This window comes from Carassius auratus, chromosome 5 (genome assembly GCF_003368295.1).
Source record: "Carassius auratus strain Wakin chromosome 5, ASM336829v1, whole genome shotgun sequence".
NCBI lineage: Eukaryota > Metazoa > Chordata > Actinopteri > Cypriniformes > Cyprinidae > Carassius > Carassius auratus.
The window spans coordinates 8,829,733-8,857,306 of NC_039247.1; the positions used below are offsets into that span (position 1 = coordinate 8,829,733).

General features: G+C 35.0%; 1 pseudogene; it reads right to left on the reverse strand.

Annotated features, from left to right (window-relative positions):
• LOC113073683 (tenascin-like) overlaps positions 1-25,623 on the reverse strand; it is a 51,178-nt pseudogene extending 25,555 nt beyond the window's left edge.
• Between the last annotated feature and the right edge of the window lie 1,951 nt (positions 25,624-27,574).

Consider the following 27,574-nt stretch of genomic DNA (forward strand, 5'->3'; position numbering starts at 1 on the left):
TATATATATATATATATATATATATATATATATATATATATATATATATATATATATATAAATAAATAAATATTATTTCAATATAAATTATTTCAAATTAAATTACTGAATAATATATATATATATATATATATATATATATATATATATATATATATATATATATATATATTTTTTTTTTTTTTAAATAAAATTTCTTGAAATTGTTTTTTTTTATAATCTTGCATTAAATGACCGTTAAAAAAGATTACTTGAAAAATGATTGTTAAAACGACGGTTCCTCTAACTGAAAAAATCCAGATAAATACTGAATAGCGTAAAGAAGTCAGATATATCTATAATTATAATCACCCAGCCCAAATACACATCCATACACTTTTGTGATATCATGCATGTTTGTGCTCTACCATATGACATATGGGAGCAGTTGCACATCTCATGTCATGCAAAATGTGTGTCATTTCTTACTTTAACCTATGAAATAAAAATGTTTTTAAAAAATTGAAGTTGCAATGGCATTAAATCAAACAGATGATTTGAAACCCAAAAACAATTTCTACCTGTAACTGCAACTGCTTCAAGTACTGTAAATCTTTGGTTATTGGATATTCCATAAAGCCTTACTTGGTTCTTTGTGGAAGCCTTTAGGCCACGGATTCTAGTGTCATTCACCTGCCCGTGTAGATGAACCTCCTCCTTCCACTTCCCTGAGGAATCTTTAAGTTCTACAGTGTAACTATCATAGCCACTGTGTTTATGTGACTCCCATGCAAGATCAAATCCTTCGGATGTGGCATTAGACACGGTCAAGGTGCCAGTGGGATCCTCGTATCCGCTCCCAGAGAACGGGATTTCTGAGTTTTCGAGAGACACAAAGCTAATGACATTGTCGTCAGTAACTTTGTCTGAACTGAGCTCAGGAAATGTGTTCGCTAGATAAAAGGTGAAAGATGCTACAAGAAAAAGACAAAAACACAGGACACTTGGGAACAACAGATGACACGGCATGATGTCCCTTGCTTGGCTTATCAGCAAAATTCCTCACACTGTTTCTTTACCAGGTGCAACACAATACGTTTCCTAAAAGTGTAAATCCACACCATTAATTGGAACATATCTGATGTTTAATATGCAATTTTGTCAATTTTGACCAATGAGATTGCATTGTGGGCGAGGCTTTCCAGAAACTTTTTTTGTTGGTTTTATGGTGTTGCAGCTGGTTTGGACACAGTGTCATAAATTAAGACCAGAAACATATTTTACTGAAGTACACAAAGGCAGACGTAAATACTTGGCCAATGCACTACAAGTACTGTATGCAGATCTGCAGAATCTACTAATAGTTCACCCAAAAGATGTAGATGAGTATTTGTTCATCAGAAGAGATTTGGAGAAATGTAGCATTGCATCACTTGCTCACCAATGGATCCTCTGCAGTGAATGGGTGCCGTCAGAATGAGAGTCCAAACAGCTGACAAAAACATCATAATAATCCGCAAGTAACCCAAACCATTTGGGATAAATCAATGCTAGAGGACTCATTTTTTTGTTAGAAACAATGGTTTGAAGTTATAAATGTCTTAACGATGCATCTGTTTATTATAAACATGTTGCTTACGCGTCACAATACATGATGGACTGGATTGGTGTGGATTGGGATGTTTTTATCAGCTGTTTGGACTCTCATTCTGACGGCACCCATTCACTGCTGAGGATCCATTAGTGAGCAAGAGATGTAATGCTTAGGCTCATCTACGTTTGGGATGGGAGTACATTTTCATTTAACATGCACTGTTGCAGTGTACTGGCAAAGATAATAAAGTTTCCTTGTGTTTTATAATTCTATCCACCTTATTTTTCAATGCTATAAGCATTTGTCCAGTGAATGGACTGTTTTCTGCACAGCTAAAGTAACTGGAAGTAGCTGAAACCCTGAAAGCCTTGCACTCTTACATTAAAAATAAGATGGAAAAACATGCAGACTTAAGACAATTTGCTCACCAATTAGAGAAAACTGACGAATTATTATTATTATTTTTTTTGCAATGTGCAATTCATTCAAGCATTACAGTGCAATATGAACTGCATTCTGACACATTTACGAATATAATGCCATATAAATCAAACGCAGCTAGAAGGGTTTGTATTCACGTTCTTGCATAGAGTATGTTTCAGATCCAAAACTGATTATTTTGAATAAATATTTGGGAAAAATGCATATAAAAGTTAGTCATGATCATTTTCACGACACAGTCTTTGTTGTTCACACCTGAAAACAGAACAATGACATTATCATGTAAGACTACACCAAACAAAATCCACTGTTTCAACAGGAATCGCTCACCTGTGGATGCGGTGACGGTGACAGGAGCACTTCTCCTCCGTCCGCGTTCTGCCACGAGGGTGATGGTGTAGTGCACGCCAGGGCTCAAGCTGCTCAGGGTGTAGCCGGTCGTGGTAGCAGGCAGCTCGACTTCTTCCCGTCGGCCGTCGGCAGAGACAAACGCTAGCTTGTAGGTGGAGATCTTGGCCCTGGGCCTCTTCCAGACCAATTCCAGGGTGGTTTCGGTGGAGTCTCGCACTTCCAAGTCTCGTGGACGATCCAGATCTGTGTGGGTGGAGGTTCAAAATGACAGAACTAAAGACACATTCATGCCAGGAAAAAGACTGAAGAGATACAGACTAATCTGTTATCATCCATTCACTTTCATGTTGTTCCAAACCTATGTGTCTTTTTTAGGAGGATTTAGGGTCGTTTTTGTGGTGCTTCATATAATGAATGTGAGTCAGAAAACACCATAAAAGAAGTTGGCCTGGATGATGTTTTCATGGTACTTTTGGTCACTGCGTTCACTTCAAAAAAGAGCAGCATGAACATGAGAAATTGAAGAAAGTCTCATTGGTTTAGAAAGACCTAGAAAGAAATGAAGACATAATTCAAATATCTGGGTAAATTCTCTTTAAAATCTCTTTAAATGGTTTAAAATAGTTATGTTCATGTTAATGTCTTAATCGCTTCTTCTGATACCTGCTGCATGATTACGTGTATATTTCTGAGTTGCAGAAATGATAGATGTGTGAAACAATATATAGTGAGAGGGCCATACAACTCAAAATAATAAACCACAAAGTTGACAAAACAATGCACTCCACTGTGCTGAGCAAGCGTTCTCTGCTGTCTTCATGTGCTATCGGAAACTTCCTATTTCCCATTTATGAAGTCATGATTATGAGCTCGTTGCATTTTTTACTGTTAAAAATAACAGTGGACAGTGGTTTGTGAATGCTGATGCTTAGCCTAAATAATTTGATCGGGAGCCAGTGAGCAACAGACTTTCATAATAATAAAAACTGCGTTAATGCGCAATATTAATTATCAGCATTAATCAATCAATGCATTAACGAGTTAATAATGCGTTAACTTGCCCAGCCCCCTATATATATTTATAGCAGTGTCTTCACCAAGGATGCATTTACTGATCAAAAATATAGTCAATAATTGTGAAATTTTATTACTATTTGAATATACTGTAAAATATAATTTGGTCAGAATGGTCAGAAATCATTCTAATATTCTGATTTGCTGCTCAAGAAACATTTCTGATATTATGATGAAAACCGTTGTATTTATAGAAAATTCAAAAGAACAACATTTCTTTGAAATCTTTTGTAATATTATAAATACATTTCCTGTCATCTTTGATCAATTTAATGCATCCTTGCTAAATAAAATTCTTAATTTATGCAAAACAAACAAAACAAACAAAACAAAGACCATAGTAATCCCAAGCTTTTGCGCGCTGATGTCTGTAGCTGATATAAAGCGAGCTGGTCTCACCGGTCAGTGTGTTTGTGGTCGCTGGCTCACTCTCTCTTTCGTTCTGAACGGCTGTGACTCCAATACCGTACTCCGTTCCAGGCTTCAGGCCTACGGCACACCAAATCCATTAATCCAGCAGATGAAACACTATACTGATGCATTTTCAAGCAGAGAATGAGGGGAACATTTCTGTATTATGACATCTCTACGTGAATACATTTACTCCTTTATCATGTTTACACTAATGGACCTATAATGCATATCTACATGGATTTCTGACGACAACAAAAATGTGCAATTATCCTTTTATAGGGACATACTACAGTAGTCACATATTGTCTTGTGGTGATACTTTCATATCATGCATTTTCAGTCTAAATTAAATCACAACCAACACAGTGCTAAAAATGATTTTCTTATTTAGTATTTGTGTCTTGTTTTCCATTACATATATCGGAAAAGTATTAAGATTCATTTATTTGAAAAGGAAAATTAGTTAAGATATTAAGTCTGAAAATATTGATCACAATTTGATTGATTGATCGCAAAAGTGCTTAAAACAAGATAAACAATATATATATATATATATATATATATATATATATATATATATATATATATATATATATATATACAATGTGAATATATTTTTAAAAAGCAAATATATTTTGCCCTCCATATATCAGTCCAAGAATCACATTTGAAAAAGAACTTGTTTACATAAAATACATGTGAACATAAAAATAAATACAAATCAGAAAGGATCATACTGTACTTTACTATGTTGAAAAATACAGTATTACAATATATATAAAAATGTATATTATTTTATGTTGTATTAAATATAAAACTAAATTAAGATTGTTATATTTCTTGCCCCTGAAATACATTTCGAAATATATTTTCGTGTATAAAGGTTGAAACCTAAATATGTTTTCAATTACAAAAATATTTTTGTCCAGAAAAAAATTCTGTATTTGATGAAGTAAGCGATGTGATCTCCCCCCCCACCCTTTGAATTAAGATTATTTTCTGGTCTGACTGACAGATTTTTTTTTTTTTTTTTTTTCGAGAATAAAGTCACAATTTTATTTATTACAAAACAAGACATGATGTCTCAAGTCATTTAGCTTCAAGTAAATGTACCTTAATTTAAGAATGTTTAGGTATTTGTACTGGAAAACAAAACAAAAATACTGAGGAAGAAATAATTTTTTGAAGTGCGACTAGCAAATAACGTGCAATTCTTAAAAAAATGTCTCATTACAGGAGCATCACTTTACCTGTAATTGTAGCCCATGTTGTGTCTCCTGCTCTTTTAGGGAACATGTCTTCACCATGAGCACCTCCTTTGATCGGACCGTACTTGATACGGTATCCGTCGATGGATGAACGGCTGTTTTTCCATTCCAGTGTGATGCTGTTGTCAGTCTGATTAACAGCTCTGAGGTCAGTGGGGGCATCCAGACCTGGGACACACAGAAAACCATCACACCTCATTAAAACACTGCTTTGAGTTCATCTTTGTGAGAAGCCTGTAGAGCGTTCGTACCCGTGGTGAAGCTCTCAAAGATGGGCTCGCTGCTCACGTCTCCCCTCTTTGAACTGAGAGACACTCTGTATTCAGTGTCTGGTTCCAGGTCTTCCAGGCTGTACTGTGTGTCTGTGGCCAGGAGGTCGACATCTCGATGGACTAATGGGTCAGTGCTCGGCCCGTACGACACCCTGAACCCGTCCACCTGAGCCACAGGCCTGGACCAGGAGACCACTGCAGACCGGTCTGTCACATCGCCAACATCAATCTGCCCTGGAGAATCGATTCCTGAAGCAAGAGGACGGATACATGATTATGCTTGTGATCACAGTCAGTTCAAATAATGTTGTCTTTGTTGGTTTCATTTGGGTCCCGTAGTTGCAGTGTTATAGAAGGGGACAACACGGGGTGAGGTCCAAGGTAAAATAGCTTGTTATTTGTCAAATGATGCTTATCAATTTGTCAGTATTAAGCTATGATTGTATGAGCTTTCTATTCTTGGTTTCTCCATGTAAAATAATAGAGCACTTGCAATACGAGTGCATGCATAAGCAATGACACAAACCTGCAAGGAATCAATCTTATCATCCATCTGTGTTGATGCAATGGCTGATGCAAAAATGAGTTACTGCTTTCTTTTCCTTAAGCAAGCCAAGTTAAGTTGCAAACTGAAACTGCACCTGAGCACAATCCGTCTGTAATACTGTATATCTATTGCATGTGAAAGTGTCTGAAACTAAAATATGATCATTGAAAATAATGTAAAAACCCACAAGAGAAAAAGAGCTTTTAAAGGACAAACTCTCATGAACTGATAAGACGATATAAATATATATATATCACAAATAAATCAGTTTAAACATCTGGAATATATGCTTGAGTGTATATATATATATATATATATATATATATATATATATATATATATATATATATATATATATATATATATATATATATATATATACACACACACACACATACACACATCATTCTAAAGCCCTATTCGGATGGTAATTGTTTCTCAGGGGGATGAAGTGATTTTCACCATTTACAGGGAATACTCTGTGATTTAATTGCCGTCCAAATCCAGGATGTCAGTGTTTTTCTTTCACCAACCCCGTAAAAATCCCTAGCCAAATTACCAACAGTTTTTTGACAAACACCGAGGTCGTGTTGTAATTTAATTGCCGCCCGAATCCTCATCTCTTAGTTTACAAGAAGTAAACTCAGTTCAAGCCAATTCAAAATTCAGTGCTTAACCCCTTTTTGAGCACAAGTAGGTAACAACTTATGTTACATAACTTTGTACTTCAGTGTAATTTGCATACATATTTATTTCTGAAATGCTGGAAAGTATTTAAAAGAACAAGACTTCATGACTGCTCACAGCGACTGGGAGCAGAAAGAGAAGAAAAGCACTTAAACATTAGAAATGGGTTTTATTATGGCAGCAGCAGGTATGCAATACAGTTTTAAAAAGTGTTTTATAAATGGATATACAAGCTACATAACTATATTGGGTATAATGCATCTTTTTAAACAGGAGATTTAAATAATCAAATAATAAATAGGATTATATTTTACAAAATATGTTTGGAATAATAAGAATACATTTTACATAGGTATTTTTAAATGCAGTTTACACAATAAGAATACATTTTGTAAATATAATTAATTTTATGTACACCAGACAATTTTGTGAGTAATCCATGAGTTTAATCACTGAGGTGATATGTAAATTAATTTTTACAGACGTCCACATGAGAAACAATTACCATCCGAATCGGGCTTAATATTGAGAATTGCTCTTCAAGACAAATTTCTTATTATCAATGATGTAAATGTTTCTTGCTGCTTAATATTTTTGTGGAAACTGTGATACACTATCATTCAAAAGTTTAGGTAATACTTTTATTCAGCAAAGATGCATTAAACTGATCAAAAGTGAGACTAAAGATTTCTGTTTCAAATAAATGCTGCTCTTTTGAACTTTTTTGTTCCCCGGAGAATCCTGAACAACACATGCATCATGGTTTCTACATAAATATGAAGCAGCACAGTTTTCAACACTGACAATAATACAAACCATTATTAATAATTAAGCACCTATAATAATCCTTAGAAAGCCCTGATATTACGATTGTTTGGGCGTTTTATGCAGATGACTAACTTTAGGCATATAGTAGTTCATTTAGAAAACTCCTACGTACACTAGAACGACAGAAAGAAGAAAGCCATGTGTTGTGAATGTGCAAATGATAGAGTTTGATATTTAGTGTCAAGGGTTTATTTAAATTAATAACTCTCAGTCTGAGCAAAAATCACAGCGATGCTTGACTTGGCAAACACCACTTCTGAACTTGATTAGGTCTTTTAAAGTCAGTCAATGTCTACAAAATTCTTTCATGCAGTAAATAAGATTTAATGCACCAGGAAGCACACACTTGTGAGGGAGGTTTCCAAATCTAGAAATCTGAGCACATTTACAGGCAGTAAAATAGGGAAAAAACATCACTACGGTCAGAAATCAAGGGCCTTTTGAAACTAAAAATGCCTTATTGGTTGTTATCATGGATGTCATTGGTGCAAAGGCTATAAATGTCAAGCCAGACACAGGGATCGTCTAAATTTCTCACGGTTAAGCACTGAATTGGGATGTTAAAGCCCTGTTGGCCAGCCCACGGTGGATACTGTATTTCATAAGGTTAATGATGGCCCCTATTCTTCTTTACTGCTGAGCTGGTTTCACCGTCAACCTCCGACACTTTAGAGCCGTTTAGCAGATGTAGATTAATCCATCAACATTTACAGAGACATTTAAATGATCTCATGACACAGACAATTAGCAAGAGGGAAGGTTAACTTTAGAGAAGGTGCATTACTTGTTACTACAGTGGAGCTGGTTTCGGGTCCTCTGGTGTTGTTCTTAATGACGGACAAAGTGACTTCATATTCCTGGCCGGGGACGAGTCCCGGCTGCTCAAAGTTGGTCTGGGAAGGTGTCAGATTGTTCACAATCTTCCCGTTTTCTTCTTTCTGTTATTAGGGAGACAGGAAAAGACATGCATTTAACTTGATTTAGCCTTAGTTATTTTTGTTAAACCTGAAATATATTTAGGAGAATATACTGTATAGATCAGTGGTTTGCAACCAGAGGTCCTCGGAAACTTAAGATGATTTAAAATAAGACAAAACAACTATAAATCTAGATATTTCTTGTTTTAATTCAAACTGGATATAAGAGGTAGTCTAATTTTAAAAACATGATTTTTAGACATTAAAAGGCATACAAACTGATAAAAATGTATAACTCCATGGGCATTTTTAAATTGAGTATACATATTTGTAATTATGCCAATTTCTAAAATATTCATATATCAATATATCTAAAATATTATCAAACTGTTATTTTCAAAAAAGTTGAGAACCACTGAGATGAACTCAAAGCTAACTAATAGACACTTTATAAGTTAATTAAACTGACCTAAAGGAATCATCATACAGTATACAAATAAATAAATAAACTTGATTGAAATAAAAATAAGTAAAATAAATAAATAATAATATTGATGAAAAATCTTAATTTGGTCAAAAAAAAAAAAAAAAAAAAAAAAAAAGAAATACCTTGGGTACACTTATAATGAATGCGCTTTTTTAATGCCAAGTTATGAAATCTTTTATTGAGAAGAAATTGTGTGTAAAAAAAAAAATGTATATTTACATTTTTTTTTGGAGTCAAATAGGTTGGAAACCATTGATCTAGATGAACTCAAAGCTAATATTCATGTACTAAAAGTCACAAAATCCCAGTAACAGTTTCTCAGTGTCTATATTTATATCCCAATTTACTAAGAGTCATGATATGACAGGGAAAATGTGTCATGCATTTAAATGTTATTAGTTTCCTAAATGCTGGTGGCATGAAACAACAGCAGCATTAATAGTGAGCAATAAGTTCAAACATGTGGGATTTCTGGAGGACCATTAAAGTGAGTCTTAATGGAGACTTTATGGTTCAAGGATGGTTCTTTTTTAATGGCTCCTTAAATGAGTGTATGAGCTCGTGGCCGCCTGCAGCTCTGACTCAAATGGAGAAAATGCCCCCTCAAATCATTATGAACAGTGATGAAATTATCCATTGCTCTGTTTTAAATATGAGAGAGAAACTATGAAATAAAAGCATTTTCTGAGATACTGAATTTGGGATTTTCCTTAGTTGTCAGTTGTTAACATCAAAATGAAAAGAAAGAAAATTTTGAAATATATCAGTCTGTGTGTAATGAATGAATATAATATACAAGTTTCACTTTTTGAATGGAATTAGTGAAATAAATCAACTTTTTGATGATATTCTAATTATATGACCATCACCTGTATAGTACATTATGTATATAATATAGTGTATTTTCTCACCCAATTTCTTTGGTTTGATGCAACCTGAGGGCTAAATGAATGAATTAAAATCTTATTTTTGGAAGATTTAAAGATCTTTAAGTTAGATTTGCGTTCTAAAAAATTAACAAAATAGTATTTTGTGGCTTTTAGTGATATGCAACAGTATCTACAGATACATCTGGATTCTCTAATTTCTTGCCTAGATTACTGCCTTCAACATCGTCTCCCATGAAACTGACCTTTTTACGAAAGATGAGCTCCCAGGCGTCAAATGGAAAGTCCAGCTGGTCCCACAAAACCTCCACAGACGTATCACTGATGGATTTAAACTTCAGGCCCTCGGGCTGCGGTAGATCTGAAGGAAAAGAGCACTGGTTTCTTAGTAGTATATCATGATATTCATTCAAGTTTATTAGCACTATTCAGTAGCTGAATATTCAAACTCTACTTGAGCAAATGTGTAGTGGCTCGGTGGATTAGTTCTAATGCTGTTTGGACAGTTTTGCATATGGAAGTAGCTCATGCAAGATTGTTCTAAACTTATCCTATAATATGCAAACTTTAAATAAAAGAAAAAGCTAAATTACAGATGAGAGCAAGGTGTGTTTAGGAAACCTGTTTGGTGATGTTAATGGTACAGAAAATACAAACTACAATCAATACTATCATGATGTGTAATGTATGATCTAAAAATGTATAATTACATAGTAATAACATAGTAATAACATAGTAATAACAATATAAGAAAACTATTTTGATATTATATTGATGGGAACTGGTTGGGAAATGTCATTATATATATATATATATATATATATATATATATATATATATATATATATATATATATATATATATAATTACAAAATTAATACAAAATTATGAATTTAATAAAAAATAAAAATGGCTAATTCCTCAATTTACATTTTTTTTCTCTTTTAATTTTAGAGTGAATTATGACTGGACCATTTTCTTATCATGATTCATACGAGTTTCCCTTAAATACATGAGAAACATGAAAGATCTAACACAAACAAAATATGAGATACATTTTTTTCTTAATTTTTTATTTATTTTATGCAATTTTGCCTCTCAGGTGAATGTATTTTGTTTTAGGCATTTAGTTTAGTTTAGTTTTTTATTGAAAAAACACATTAAGAATTAAATTTTTGTAACGCAAATAACAGTATTATTGGCTAGAGAACGGCACAACTGCAAAAGACCACATCTCCCGTGTTAGACAAAAAAATAAGTTCTACATATGTATATAAATATACGCTTCACAGTTTTTTATAGTGGTTGCATTTGTGTACTGTTTATCAGGGCGTGTGAACATACATGTGGACACTCTGGCGCTGACAGGAATGCTCTTCTTGTTGTTGAGAATGGCATAAACGCTGATGAAATACTCGATTCCCGGCTCCAGCTCAGAGACGGTAGCAGACGTACGATCTCCAGGCACATGGAAGTCCAACTGCGGGCCGCCTGGTGACATTGGGACGTGTGTTACCAAATACTCTGTTACCAGCATCTCGTTCTTCCAGGAGAGGTTGACCTTCTCTGTGGTCACATCTGTAATGGTCAGGTCCTCCGGTGGTGAGACTGGGAAAAATATTTAGGGTCATTTAAAAATCTCAGATGTTGAGAGAGTGAATGATATTTTGTGCCGAATAGTAGGAAAATCATTCCTCCAGTCTTCAGTGTCACATGATCTTCAGAAATCATTCTAATATGATGATTTGCTGCTCAAGAAACATGTATTATTATTATCAGTGTTGAAAACAGTTGTGCTGCTTCATGTTTTTGTGAAAACCATGACAAATTGTTTTTGATTTTTAGGATACTTTGATGAATAGAAAGTTCAAAAGAACCCTATTTGTTTGAAATATAAATCTTTTGTGACATCACTGTCACTTTTGCTGAATAAAAGTATTAATTTCATTACATTTCAAGCTTTTTGAGTGGTAGTGTATATCATCAGTAAGTTATTTTTGAGTCTTATATATGTCCTGCATTTATGGTGCTTATCTTTCTCTTTTGATGTTCAACAACACTGAGTTGTAAAGAAAAGTATGCAAACATTCTGCATAACAGATTTGCAGTTAACTTATTGTTAACTAAATCAATAAAAATAATGTTACCTGAAATAAAATAAATAATAACAGAAAATCCAAAACAAAAAAAACTTTATTTCAATCAACATCTATTTTACTTCACAACAATTAAAAAAAAGTGAAAAAAACTGAGAAAATAACACTATTACTTAAAAAATGATAAAAATGATAAAGTCATGCCAGAATTAAAAAACAAAAAACAAACAAACAAACAAAAAAAAAACAATACAATTACTTAAACTTTAACTAAAATGAAAGAAGATCGGAAGGATACAAAAGAGGAGCGACGGCAGTGAAGGACGAGAGAGGACCAGGTCTGGGTTTTATTTTGTGTTTGGTTTTTGTTTGTGCGCGGCAGTCGCCCGTGAGGGGCTGTCGTGCTGTTTTGTGTTTATTTTATCATTAAAGTTTTGATTTAAATGTCCGCCGGTTCCCTCCTCCTTCTTCCTGTGATTATGAAGTTTGTATATTGTTACAAGTATATAAATGATAGTTTATATAGTTTTGTATATAGAATCTAATTGACTCTGCTTTTGACACTTACCTTCTGAGCAATCCTTTCCAATGTAGCCTTCATCGCATACACAGCGGCCGTCCAAACATTGCCCCGCACCATTGCAATCATTCGGACAGCTTCGTTCTCCACAGACATCACCAGCGAATCCCTCATCACACACACATTTCCCATTGAAACAGCGCCCATGGTTATTGCAGTTTCCAGGACAGGTGGGAACGGAGCAATCCAGGCCCTCAAAACCCTCCTGGCATGTGCACTGTCCCTCCACGCATCGTCCACGGCTGAGGCAGTCGTTTGGACACTTCCTTTGACCGCAGTCCTCTCCGGTGAAGCCTTCGTCGCAAACGCATTGCCCTGTGATGCAACGTCCACGGTTCAGGCAGTTGCTCGGGCAGCTCAATTCACTGCAGTCTTCGCCAGCAAAGTTCGCAAAGCAAATGCATTTCCCATCCACACAGTGGCCTTGGCCATAGCAGTCTGACGTGCAAGTTTTGACGCTGCAGTCCTCGCCACCAAATCCCTCTTCACAAACACACTGGCCGTTAATGCAGCGCCCTCGTTTGTTACAATCATTGGGGCAGCTAAACTCTGAACAATCATGACCTTTGAATCCGACGTCACATTCGCAACGACCATCAATGCAGCGCCCTCTACCATTGCAGCTATCCGGGCAGGAGAGCTTCCCGCAGTCCTCTCCGAAATAACCTGTTTCACAAATGCACACGCCGTTGAAACATCGCCCTCTTTGGTTGCAGTCATTTGGACAGGTCAACCTTGAACAATCCTCGCCGGAGTAGCCGGCGTCGCACACACAGCGGCCGTCAATACAAAAACCTCGTCCCGAGCAGTCGTGTGAACAAGCGAGTGCCCCGCAGTCCTCTCCGGTGTAGCCTTTATCACAATAACAAGTCCCGTTGTCACATCGTCCACGGTCGTAGCAGTCATGTGGACAGATTAGCTCAGAGCAATCGAATCCAGTCCAGGGTTCGGCACAAACACACTCGCTTTTAATGCAGCGGCCGCGTCCTAAACAGTTGTTGAGACAATCCATCTCCGTGCAATCGTCCCCAGAGAAGCCTTCATTGCAAACACATGCTCCATTGATGCAACGTCCGTTCTCACCGCAGTCAACCAGACAGGTCTCCTCGCTACAGTCCTCACCTGCGAAGCCAGCGAAACACTCACACTTTCCGTTAATGCAGCGGCCCTGGTCATTGCAATCTCTGGGACAGTCAGGAATGGTGCAGTTGGGGCCCTTCCATCCGGGCTCACATATACAGCCGCAGGCCTCCGTGCTGTAGCTTCCACGGCCGCTGCAGTAGGGCTTCGTTCCTACATCACCTACAAAATCAGGACATGTAAGAAGTTTAACATGCCCTTTCCTGTAAAGGTGCAATTTAAAATAATTGAAAAATCACAGTTACAAAGCTAGATTAATTGCATTTGCCAATGAAGAGGGATGAAAACATTATTAGACTTTAAAAGGGTCATGACCTCCGAGCTGTACAAGGTGTTACACGATTACATAATGTAAAGTCACATTAATATTAGACATACAGTTAACGAGTTTATGAACTTCTTATTTTTATTCATCGTTTAAATAAATTATATTTCAGATTTCTCTGAATATTTCTGAAACACTTTTATTTATGATTTATTAATTATGTCTCTAAATTTGAATGAATGAATAAGTAAATAAATAACACACAATAAATAACTGTTTCTCTAAGGATGGAAGGACGAAAAATTAAATACATAAATATCTTTATGGTTTAAAGTAATTCTGTCTTTGAGGTTAAACTAATAATTATAATAAAAAAAAACATTCTCTTTATGATTTTAATTCTGTCTCTGATGTTACACAAACAAACAAATAATTTGATTTATGATTTGAATTAATTATGACTCTGAGGATAAACAGTTTCTTTATGATTTAAATTCTGTTAGTTTAAATAAAACAAACAAATAAATAAGCGTGACCAGTATTATGTCAATAGTAGGCCTACTGAAGGCTCATGAGCTGCAATCATTTTATTTTGAGCGAGTCATTTGCCCAAAATGAGGGTGGGGAATCAAAAGGTTAATGACTGAAGAGTGTAATTTCTTCTCCATTATCATTACCAAACTATATTAAATATATTCCCATCTTTTACACTGGTAAGCCCGTCCTTAAATTTACACCACTGGTTGGGCTATATTGTAATCACAATGCTCAAAAAGAACAGCATTTTGCACTTTGTGAAGGAATCAACATATGAATATCTTGTATATATATCTTTGTTTATGCATATTAAACCTGAATAGGAGAAAGTATTTGATGATTATCCGTAATACTGTGAACTTCACCCCTCAATAATATAATTTCGGAGTGTCTGGATATGTGTCTGAACGTGTACCTGTGGCCTGAATGCTGCAGCAGGTGGTTTCTTTGGCGCATTGCTCTCTGAGTGTCAACACCTCGCCCTCCAACATCTCCAGCCGATTCAGGAGCTCCTTCAGGTGCGGCAGTCCCTCCGTACAGCCACACGCCTGCTTGGGGACGTTGATGCGATGGGTAAAGACGATCTGATTACCGCCATCTAACGTGTGGTCTGTTTCTTCTGAGCCAGATGGAGCATCCTTCTGCTCAAGATCCGAACCGACAGAAGAGTCCAGATCCACTGAGCACAGAGAGCTACCGGGAACTTTGATGTTGTAGACATGGTTAAAAACGACCGGTTGAGAAGAGCTTGGAAGGGTTACGTTGTGAATGCCGGGAATCGTCAGAGCTTCCCGTCGGTGTCGGATCATCTTCTTTACCAGGCCGGCATGATTTAGAGTCATCAGGGTTGCCAAAACCAAACAGCTGAATGTCAGGCCTCCTGAACCCATGTTTCTGCACTAATGGATGCTTGTCTTGGCAAGAAGGCCTGCCTGGTGTGTCTGGAAAAAGTGCTGTCGTCTCTGAAAAGGCAAACACAAACTTGAATATAATATACATATATAAGGGAAACCCTTTCAAAGCACCATAATTTCAGAAACAATTTTGTTTATTATAAATATTCTGGATTCATTTAACTTTGGATGTATATATGATCATGACATCCATGGATGCATTTTCATCAGTTTTTTTAACAAACTGATTATGCATTATGCAAGGGGTAAAGTGATCTATCCATCAAAAATATTGATATTCAATGCATGCACTGAATATAAACCAGATTAAAGTCGGCACCAGTTATTGAACTAAATTTATTACCACTATATCTCATAGGACTATGAGGACCATCGCAAATCTCTATCATTATCTGTATTGTTCAATAATAAAGTTATTCAATTCTTTACAAGACTCTCTGCCAGATTCCTAAAAATACGTTTTTGTCTTTGAGCATATATTAATAAAATCTGCCTTTCCCATCTGCACACTTGAGCTGGGATGTCTTCATCTCTGGACATGGAGCTGTGTAATTTGTGGATGGTGGCCAGAGTCTCTGTCTCCTCCACAGCGTGGGAACGCTCATCTGAAGCTCGTTCTGGATGTCCATGCAGCCTCCACATGTCTCAGATGTCTGAGCGTGTGCGATGCTGAAGAGGAAAACTCGACCGCGATTCAAAAGAGATTTCACCTGCTCGACCACGGCCACAAGGACTTCCTGTCTCTGCTGTGTGCATGAGCGGCACTTCCAAACACCGGAGGAAACTGATCGCAAAAGCCATTTATTTTCACCCAGCCGTCAATTATAACCTTTATGCCACATATTAGGGCTTGAAAAACATGAACTGCATTGTGCAGAATTAGTGACAGTCACAGGTTGTCTTTGTGACAAGCTTATAAATGACCTTCCCAGGTTTTTTTTTTTTTTTTTTTATGTGCATAATTTGAGCAGCCTATAATGAGATGCTTTGAGTTAAGGGACTATAATTATGTTAATAAGAGTAACCAGACAAGACCTGCTCATTTCAATGATGGATACACTTTCCTGTTGCTAAAATATTGAATATTCACAAGAACAGAATAGAATAGAATAGAATAGAATAGAATAGAATAGAACAGGAATGTGGTATAAGTGACATGATTTGGAATAGCACACATTCCTCCTGTCAGATATCAGTGAAATACTGCAGGTGTTTGACTGGAGTTAATAAGTTTGATTCATTTCTGAGAATCGGATCAAATAGTCTGTTTCAAAGAATTTAAAACACTGATTTGTTTGTGCCATCTCTCAAAACTATTAAAGTATTTTTAATAGATATCAAAATAATTAAATGAATTAATAATAAATATTATTATTTATACACACTACCATTTTTTTTTTTTTTTGGGTAACACTCAAAGCCCTTGTGTACATAATGCATTAAACAAATTCTAATGCATTAATTATGCCTTGCAATGCACTTTACAATGGATTTAAAATACATCTGCAATAAAATACACAACAACAAACTTTCAAACATAAAACATTTTAACTTTGGGTAAAAATATTTATGAAAACATACAATGCATTGCAACCTATATCCCTAATACCTTTATAAAGCATTACACAAAACGGATTACAGTGTTACCAATTCTTTTTTTTTTTTTACCAGTGTTTTTGAAAGAAATCAGAGTAATCTTCAGTAATATTTAGAAATATTACTACAATTTAAAATAAGTGAATTCTATTTGATTATATTGCAAAGTGCAATTTATTAATGTGTTGCAAAGCTGAATTTTCAGCAGTCTTCGGTGTCACATGATCCTTCAGAGATTATTTTAATAGGCTGATTTACTGCTCAAGAAACATTGATTATTATTATCATTGTCGAAAACTTTTGTGCTGCTTGATATGTTTGTGGAAATCGTGATACATTTTCTTTTCAGGATTCTTTGATGAACAGAAAGTTCAAAAGAACAGTATTGATTTGAACTGGAAAACTTTGTAACATAATTTAAGTCTTTACTGAATGAACTTGCTGACGAATAAATTGCCTACTAAATAAAATATTACAATCTATTCATTTCTTTAAAAATAAACAAATAAAAAACTTGCAGACTGCAAACTTCTGAATGAAAGATACTAAAAATTCTTCTAGAATAACCCATTATCCAATAATTTATTTAGATATTAATTAGCTGTATCACCCTGTAATGGCCAAAGGTTCATATTAAAGGACAAATCCCTATTTTATAGGTGTCCACGTAAACGCTTCTTGTAAAAGACATATGATTTGAAAACTGCTGGTTGGATGGTTATTTAAACCCTGCAATGATTATGTCTAATCGTTAAGTGAGTCAGACTAGGAATTCAGCCCAATGGTACGGAAGTTCTAAGCGGCCATGCATTATAATTTATTTTCCTTTTGTTTTCTCATTATAACGACTTAATTTTCTTGTTATCTCGACATAACGAAAATCGTTTTCTCGTTATAACGACTTATTTTTCTTGTTATCTCGACATAACGAAAATCGTTTTCTCGTTATAACGACTTATTTTTCTCGTTATTTCGTCATAACGAAGTTCGTTTTCTCGTTATAACGACTTATGTTTCTCGTTATCTCGACATAACGAAGTTCGTTTTCTCATTATAACGACTTGTTTTTCTCGTTATCTCGACATAACGAAGTTCGTTTTCTCATTATAACGACTTGTTTTTCTCGTTATCTGGACATAATGAAAGTTTGTTTTCTTGTTATAAGGACATGACAGTTTTACTGTTGCTATAGTAATGAACTCAACTTTGACAGGCATCTGATGGACCATGCAGGCGCTCTTACTGTAGCCTATATTTCAGCAAATTTAGCTTCGTCTAAATAATAACGTCTACAATACTGTACATAAATAAAGGCTGATCAATCACTGTTGATTTTTCCAGAGACAGTACAATGAACGTTTTGTTTTTGTAATTAACATCTTTAAATTGCAACACCGTGAAATTAGAGCTGCTTGGATTAAACTCACTTTTCATTTTCCCTTTATTTGAAATAAAATTATATATAATTTGTAATTTGTAGTAGTCATTATATGCTGTAGCAGATATCATGTGTGTTACAAGCTTCTGTTTGAAAAGAGCGTCCATGTGTTTATGTAGTGTGTGTGTGAGTGTGTGTGTGTGTGTGTGTAGAAAAAAACGATTACAACATTATAGGACAAAACTGAATTAAATTAGCCTATGGATTTTACATATACATCACATTTCTCATCAATATGGTTAACAATAAAGATTAGTAATAAGGAAAAGAAGCACATCAGCCTACACCGTTAAATCCCGTCCTACTGTAGATAAACAGAATACAGTGATGTCAACCTTGGTTTTAATAAGCAGTTATTTTATGACACAGAACGCGTTGGTGAAACTCATGCATCTAGCAGGAACTTAATACACAAAATATTCATATTGATTCAAGCATTTAACATTTATGAATTAATTAAATGTCAGTAATGAAGACTGCACAAATTATAGCGATCACGAGGAAGGTCTGCGTACAGTAAAGTGGATAGTGTACAACACCCCATCAGTTATATTCAGGTCTATATTGCCATCTGCTGGCGCAGTTTTGTAACTTCTTAGAGAAAATTAAGTCGTTATAACGAGAAAACGAACTTCGTTATGTTGAGAAAACGAACTCCGTTATGTTGAGAAAACGAACTCCGTTATGTTGAGAAAACGAGAAAATTAAGTCGTTATAACGAGAAAACAAGAAGAAAAAATATTAAAATGCATGGCCGCTTAGAACTTCCGTACAATGGTCTATTTTTTTAACTTTTATTCCTTGAAATACATTGCACATTGCACTGCACTCACAGGTTTTTTTCAATTCCTTCAAACCCTAACAAGGGTCGACCCTGTCACCCTACAGCCCTTAAATATCAGTTTAAAATGACGCCTGAGACTAAGGCAAAGCATCTACACCTCAACAGATAAGTTCATGTGATCGTATTTTCAGCATGTACACAATAGGTTCAGGAACAACACTCTTAAAAATAAAGGTGCTTCACGATGCCATAGTGAGGTACAATGACAGAACATTTTTCTGTCTAAATGGTTCCATAAAGAACCTTTAACATCTGAAGAACCTTTCTGTTCAACAAAAGGTGCGAGACGTGAATTTAAATTTAATTTATTTACAATTCAGGTATATGATGTAACACTTATCCGTGTGTGAAGACATTGCATAGCACAAAACATGTTCCGAAGTGAGGTAAACATCAACTGATTTCCCTTGCTCAGGGAGTAGGGAGCAATGAACACTGTGTAGGGATCATGTCAATGGGAACACAGTTCATGCACTGAGGTCCCTTCTAACAAGCTGGTTATCTGAATCAGTTGTGTTAACAAAGAGGGGTATGCTAAAAATGCAGAGCTGGGGGACTTGAGGACTGCAGTTGAGAACCTCTGTTCTATGGCATCTCTGTGGATAACCTTTTAAGCACCTTTCTTTTTAAGAGTAAAAGGTATGAATTCAGTGCAGATCTATTACAGTTCCTCCCATGTTCTTTTAAAACACCAGGATGTGAACATATAAACCTGAGATCGAACTTCACAGGCTTTCCTCCTACATCTGGAGAAAGTTTCTGGAGAATACCTTCTGTGGCTAATGCTAATCTGGCTACAATTCACAACACATTTGCCTTGTTATTTGTGAACACCGCAAAACGAAAACCCGTTAAGCTGTCGATGATCTGCAATACCATGAATGAAGTCAAATTCAGTGTCATAATTTTGAGATAATATATCATAATTATTACTTACTATCTCAATGTTGACTTAGATCATTATGACTTTTATCTCATAATTTATTCATAATCATATTTAGACTTTTCAATTATGAGTTTCTATCACATTATTTAGACGTGTCATTATTTAGACTTTTATCTCATAATATGTCTCATAATAATTGACTGTCACAATTTTTAGACTTTTGAACTTATAATTATGACTTATCTGAAAATAGTGATTTTATATATTGTGGTTATATCACGTCACATCAAAATACATGTTATTCTCCTGATTTGAAAAAAGATTTTGATTAGTTTTCCCTGTACTGGCAACAGAAAGGAATCTTTCCCACCTGGAAGCAGGAACTAGGAATGTTGGCCTCTGTTTTTGACCATCTGTTTTGCTCGGTCCACAGCAAAGACTCTGTGCATGTGTGTGTCATATACATTCAGACTAGAAGAGCTCTAGCCATCAAATGTTTAACGTTCAGCAGATTCCACTGCTTCTAACAAATATCAAATTAAATGGCATACAAAATCTATACCTTAAAGATAAACTATCCACTGCAGGCCAATGGCAGGAAGTATCAATTTACACTCCAGATGAAGTATAGAGCAGACGGTATGCTGTATATGTGAACACTAACATGTTTAGTCCACTGCCAGTGGGCGATTACAATACTTTGACTGATGTCTACAACGAGAAATAGATTTTGTATTTTTCTGAGTAATAAAAACTTTCTCTAGATGGATGGATGGATTATTCTAAGCCATAAACAACAACCAAAATTAATAATTACTTGTAGTCACTAATTAAATGTACAGGCAAAATATTAAAGTTTATACATATATAACTATATACATTGTATATATAATAGTGAATTTGCATTGATCCATGGGAGTGAGAGGTTAGAGCTGTTCTGTATGGGCCACCAAGTGTAACAAATTTCATGAACTGAATGAATTATGTGAAATGAAATGCATGACAAAATACAGTTACACTTTATTGCATTTTGCACTCAGAAAAGCTGTTTGAAGCCATAACCCCAAAGGGCAAACGCATTTCATCAATGAAAAAGCACTTCATTCTAAACCAATAATTTAAAACCAATAATACTAATAATTATATAGCTTGATAAAGAACTGAAACTGTGATATTGTTGCAAGCTCTGTAATATCTGAATAATTCTGGATGGAAAGATACTTTATTGTCCTGTGAATCGATGTTTTCCTCCTTCAGGCAACCTCCAGACATCTCCGGTTTCACTGACCTGCTGAATACTTCCAGAGTGTTTTCAGTGATGAGGATACCATCAGAAAACAGCCCTTATGTCACATTTGACAGTGAAACGGATACACCAGACATGGATTCTCACATCTTCAGTGGCTGCTTACCAAAGTGAAAGAGTGATTCTCATAATAATAATAATAAAATTTAAAAAAAGAGCCTGGAAGTGATCCATCAGCAGAAGGCCATCTCCACTACTGGTTCATATGCAACTCAGACCTGTATGTCTAGACTCGCTGAGATTTATGGGAAGTAGGCGCTTGTATCAAAGCTTACTCATGGGAACACAGACTCTAGGACACGGCGTATAACTGGTTTGCAGTGCAGCTGTTCTGTCCGCATCTCTGTTGACATCCATTTCATTCAGCACCTGAACACCTGAATGTACAGTACTTGACTTGACTAGAATGAAAAGCTGCACATGAACATGCTTTAGATTTCGTTAGTTTTCATGCTAGCATCAAACAGAGAGACTTGACGACATCTTAAATGTTCAGAACAGTTTGCTTCTCACATTGTTTGAGCAGTGTGCAGCACATGTACTGTGGAAAGTGTCCAAAAATTTCTGCATGTATGACAGGGTTATTCAAATCTTGACCTGGAGGGCCAGAGCACTGCAGAGTTTAGCTCCAACCCTGATCAAACACACCTGAGTCTGTTAATCAAAGTCTTTGGGATCATTAGAAAATCACAGGTAGGTGGGTTTGATCATGGCAAGATTCGAATAACCCTAATGTATCATATAGTGTAAAATGTGCAATATATGCCCAGAATACTGTATGGCTAAATGCAATGGTTAACTGATGTTTTTCTTGACTCAATACTTGATCAAACTGTTAACACATTCAGTATGAATTCTGAACATCCTGTAGTATTGATCTTTAAGATTCAGTTTTCTTACAGAATGTCAATTTTCTGCCATGAACCAGTGTTATTTTAGCATCACTGAAATATTGTTTTATTCATATTTAGAATTATTTGTATTTTTATATTTTCCATTTTCATTTTAAAGTTCATTTTAGTTTTGTTAATTTCAGTTTTAGTTTGTTATTTTAGTACATTAAGTTAAACTAAATGAAAAAGAGAAATGTTGCCTTGACAACTAGTGAAAAATTCAGTAAACATTTTAAGTAACAAAATCTATGTAAATTTTATGTTTTCATTTTTTTAATTAATTATAAAAATACTGCCATTAGCATATCACAGTTTTGTTATTGTTAACTAAAACTATTAAAAAACATGTTCAGTAATTGAAATAAAATATAAACAATAGATGAAAAATTTATGCAATTTTATATTATTTATTTGAAATAATTAAAAGAGCAGTTTCATGTCTATCCTTGTACTGTTCAACTTGTCGAGGTTTATATGAGATTTAAAAAGTAGTAATGATAAATGCAATACTTTTTAAAACAAGTAATTAGTGCCGTAATATAATTACACTGTGGAAAATGTAATTAGTAGCTAATAATTAGTTAACTTTTTAGAGTAACTTACCCAGCACTGCATATAGTTCTATGAATTATAAATGTAAATGAAAATATTAGTAAATGCTATAAAATGTAACACTGCATGACACATTCATTCTCATTTTATAAAACTTCTGACTACTCTTTATTTTTCACACTCTGACAGTCTATTCATATGCAATCTGGAATAAATGTATTGTTTGCTATCACATCAATGGCAGATTGGTCAACAAAAAAACAAAAAAAAACTTCACTCATACAATGTTCTTTTTCTCGTTTTTAAGTGAAGCCCTGAGGCCAGTCTCACTCCAGCTGTCCTGACAGACCCAAACTCCTTCCACTTTCTCTTTGTCTCCATTCCCATAATTCCTTCCACAGCATCACAGGAGGAACCACACATACTGTAGCAGAGGCATCATAAACCCCTGTTTGCTGCTGACCTCTGACAATGTATGCCCTTTCATTTCAGCTGGATGGAGAAGGGGGCTTGACTCTTTCCTCAGGTCTTAAACCTCAAACGTCCCACTGTGCTCACCTGATGCACTTCCATAAAGCTGCAGATAAAACCATCAGGGTGAAAAAAGACCATCTGGTTTTTAGCACGAGATTTAGGACATCCAGATCAATTACAATAATTCATACGTAATAGATTCTGCATTGTCATGATTTCTAAACCACAAAAAGGCCACATTTGCTTTTAATAGTGCAGCAGAAGTCAAAACACCATGTGCTGTCATTTATGTGTCATCAACAAATTCTGTACTTTCCACTTGCCAAAAATACTGCAAATCTTCCTCATATAAAAGCATGTTTTATTAATAAGAAAGGCTTCTTTCCAAAATCAGGCAACTACTTTTTAAAACCCTATGATTTAATGATTCGAAACACTGTAAAAATCATCAATGCAAACTAAAGTAAGAGTCTTTGGTCTATAATATTGATTTCTCCAGTGAGTAAGTCATCTCGGCTGAATCAGGAGAGAAATATGCACAGATCAAGCATCGTTTACAAGCCAACAGTTGGTGGATTTATTTGTGATGGACAACAGAGAATGAATTTTTAAAAATGTTTATTTTTAGCATTATTATGGTTTATGGACTCATATTTTAGCCAGAAGTGTAGTTTAAATCCTAAAATGTCTCAATGTTGGATTTGTTTCTAACAAGCATGCAGATTTTGGCTTTGCAAGAAGTTAACTGATGGACTTGAGAGGTGTGGATTACTTGTGGATTACAGTATTGGGATGTTTTTATCAGCTGTTTGGACGCTGTTCGGCGGCACCCATTCACTGCAGAGGATCAATTGCTAAATAAAGGGATGGAATGCTAAACTTCTCCAAACTTCTTTAAAATGGTAATAATGATTTGCTAAGGCAAGAGCCACACAGCATTAAATAGTAATGTTCTGTTAATGCACCTAAAGCTCAGAAACCACAACGCCTGGAGTTTTTCCTTTAATACAAACACACACAGAGCTGCTGCTTTCCACATCTCATGCTCTTCTTTCCACAGGACGATGTCATTTTCAGGATGTTCACTCATGTCATAGACATGCACAGACTGAGAGATGGATACGTGCCTTTTGCCAGGTGATATCAAAGTAAGACAAGCCCACTTGCTTCAGCCTTTCACCAGTCAGTCTGTGAGTACCTCACGTGAACTTATATGTATGACAATGCCTTGATTATCTCATATATAACATGAAACAATGTCCACAACCTATTCAATCGCTGTACATGCACAATACACTTATACAACACATATTCATTGGTGAAATATTCTAAACAGGAACAGCAATGTATATTCAGATCTTAATATGAACTCAGAAAACTCTCATTACATTTCCCAACCAAGAAACCAGCTTAAGCATGCTTTCTACAGTCGTCTCATTTAAATTTCTTCAAAGAGATTTTAAGAGAAACATTGGAGACGATAAAGTTGATACCTAAAATAACTGAGAATCTCTAAGAAACTGAATTGTTCTCTTTAATATCTCAATTGTTTCTCCATGACAGCAATGAAATTGCATAGAGAGTAAAATGAGTCTCCAGAGTAAAATAACCCATTAATCTTTAGTATTAGAAGACAATTGGCATGAAATCAAAGTCTGCAATTAAACGTACGTATAGTATGTTTAACTCAGTATGAACTCTCTATGATAACAGACTCTTTAGCATCTATTTTACAAGGATTTTTAGGAGAAACATCTGAGACAAAGTCGGAATAACAAACAATAGTCCAAACATTTCAAATGAACCTCTCAGAAAATCAGTGTTGCTTTGGGTTCCACCACATATTATAAGAACATAATGCTTACATATCTTTAATGTCTAAACTGATTCTTATGAGAGCAAATTGTAAATCAAGAACCCATTCATCTCACATCCATCTCCTACAGTTTCAGAAGAGATCTTAATGTCTCAAACTGTGCTCAGACTCACCAAGAAATGGAAAGACTGCATCTGAATATGAACTTCATGTAAATAGTGACATTTTTAGGAGACAAAGTTGATATCAAAACAAAGCAGCTCCACCTCCTGAGCTATAAAAGAGAAACATCTGAGCAATAGAATTTCTTCTATGGGTTACCAGCAAATGCAAAGTCTCCCCAAAAAGCACTGCATCCATATGAAGAAGAAACAAGTGAAAGTACAAGTGGATAAAGATACCTGAAGTGATGAATGGAGCTTCCAGCACAACCCTGCAGCCGAGCAAATCAAACGACAGCAACGAGGAGAGGATGTCCAGCGTTTCAGACCTCCAGCTTCCGTCTGTCTCCGTCTCTCCACGTGATGGAAGATCTGAGAGCGTCTGTGATCTTTTCCACATGCGCGTCTGCCAAAGTGTGTGAGAAGGAGAGAGAGGATGAAAGCACTACATCTCTTTAATATGAGAGACTTCAGTCAGAGCGCTGTGAATTACAAGGACTACCCTTAAATAGCCTTTCCATGAACTCATACACGTTCTCTCTCTCTCTCTCTCTCTCTCTCTCTCTCTCTCTCTCTCTCTCTTCTCCTCCTGTTCATCCCTCCTACTGCTTTGAGGTGTTGAGATGCCCACACTTTCAGCATATATTACCCATACTCTCTTCTCCCTGGAGTGAGAACAAGAGTTCAAGAGAGTTCCTTCAGAGACATCAAAGCAAATAGAATATTTAATAATCCTACAATTTTAATCCAAGTGTGCTATGAAGATATGCACAGAAATATAAAGAGGTTTTAAGAAAAAAAAAAAAAAAAAAAGAAAATTAAATAAGAAATGAGTTCTATTTTTTCTTTTTTTTTTTACATAAAATGATATTTTTATTCTTTATGGATGGAGTACATTGATCAATAGTGGCAGTAAAGGCATCTATAATGTCACTAAAGGTTTTTATTTTTCGAATTAATTCTGTTCTTTTGAACTTCCTATTCATTCCTCATAGAAAAGGTCAAAAACATTTCCACAAAAACATGAAGCAGCACAACTGTTTTCAACAATGATAACAAGAAGAAATTTAGAGAAGAAAGAAATAAGAAATTAAATTTTTAAAGCAACAAATCAGCATATTAGAACGATTTCTGAAGGATCATGTGACACTGAAGACTGGAATAATGATAATGAAAATTCAGCATTGCACCACAGGAATAAATTCTATTTGAAAATATATTGAAATAGAAAAATGTATTTTAAATGGTAAAAAATATTTCATAATATTACAGGGTTTTTTGTTTGTTTGTTTTTGTTTTTTGTCAAATAAATGCAGCCTAGGTGTATTTTTCAACATTTCTTTCTCATTGAAAATTTTGTTCACTCAGAAATATACCTTGCAGAAATAAAATTGTTTGCCAATAAAAATACGAAAATCTCTTTTAAAATGTAATATTTTATTCAGTATTGATGCTATAAATTGTTCAAAAGTGACAGTAAAAACATGAATAATATCACAAAAGATTTCTATTTAAAATAAATGCTGTTCTTTTGAACTTTATTCATCAAAGAATCCTGAAAAATAAAATATATCACAGTTTCCACAAGAGATATGCAGCAGAACTTTTTTTTTTTCAACATAATTTTAAGAAATATTTATTGGACAGCAAATCAGGATATTATTATGATTTCTGAAAAATCATGTGACACTGAAGACTGGAGTAATGATGCTGAAAATTCAGCTTTTACTACTGAAGTAGTTCTCTCTTTTTTGGGGCAGGTCCCAAATCCTGCTGAAAAATGAAATCAGCATCTGTCTTTAGAATCATTTATACTATCATTAAAATGAGCCGAGAATTTAAGAAATAGTTGTAACCCATCTCAGAGGAAGACAAGAATCAATAGTTCAATAAACTTTTTTTTCTGCTGATAAAGGGGTTAATACAAGCTTTCTTCACATTACAAATGGTTGGTAAAAGCAAAAATGCTTCAAAATGCATCATATTTTGTGACATTCAAGCAACACTGTATTATATATGTCATCTGCATCCCAAAATGAGTAAGAAACAAGTTTTGGATTTCATTAAGCAAATATGATGCAGGCCGGTGCATTTTATCAATGCATGTTTCTGGTTTTACTTACATTAATGACTTTTCAAACTTTGGTACCATAAACTGATGAACGTCAAATTACCTGAATGATCGCCTTTTTGGGCTGTAGCTGTCAAGTTGTTTAAACTAACTACATTTCATGCAACATAAATTGCTTTAAATAAAAGTACGAATGGGATATTTGTGGAAAATGTCAACACAGGGTGAGTGGGATTGGTTCAGCTTGTTATCATTGTTT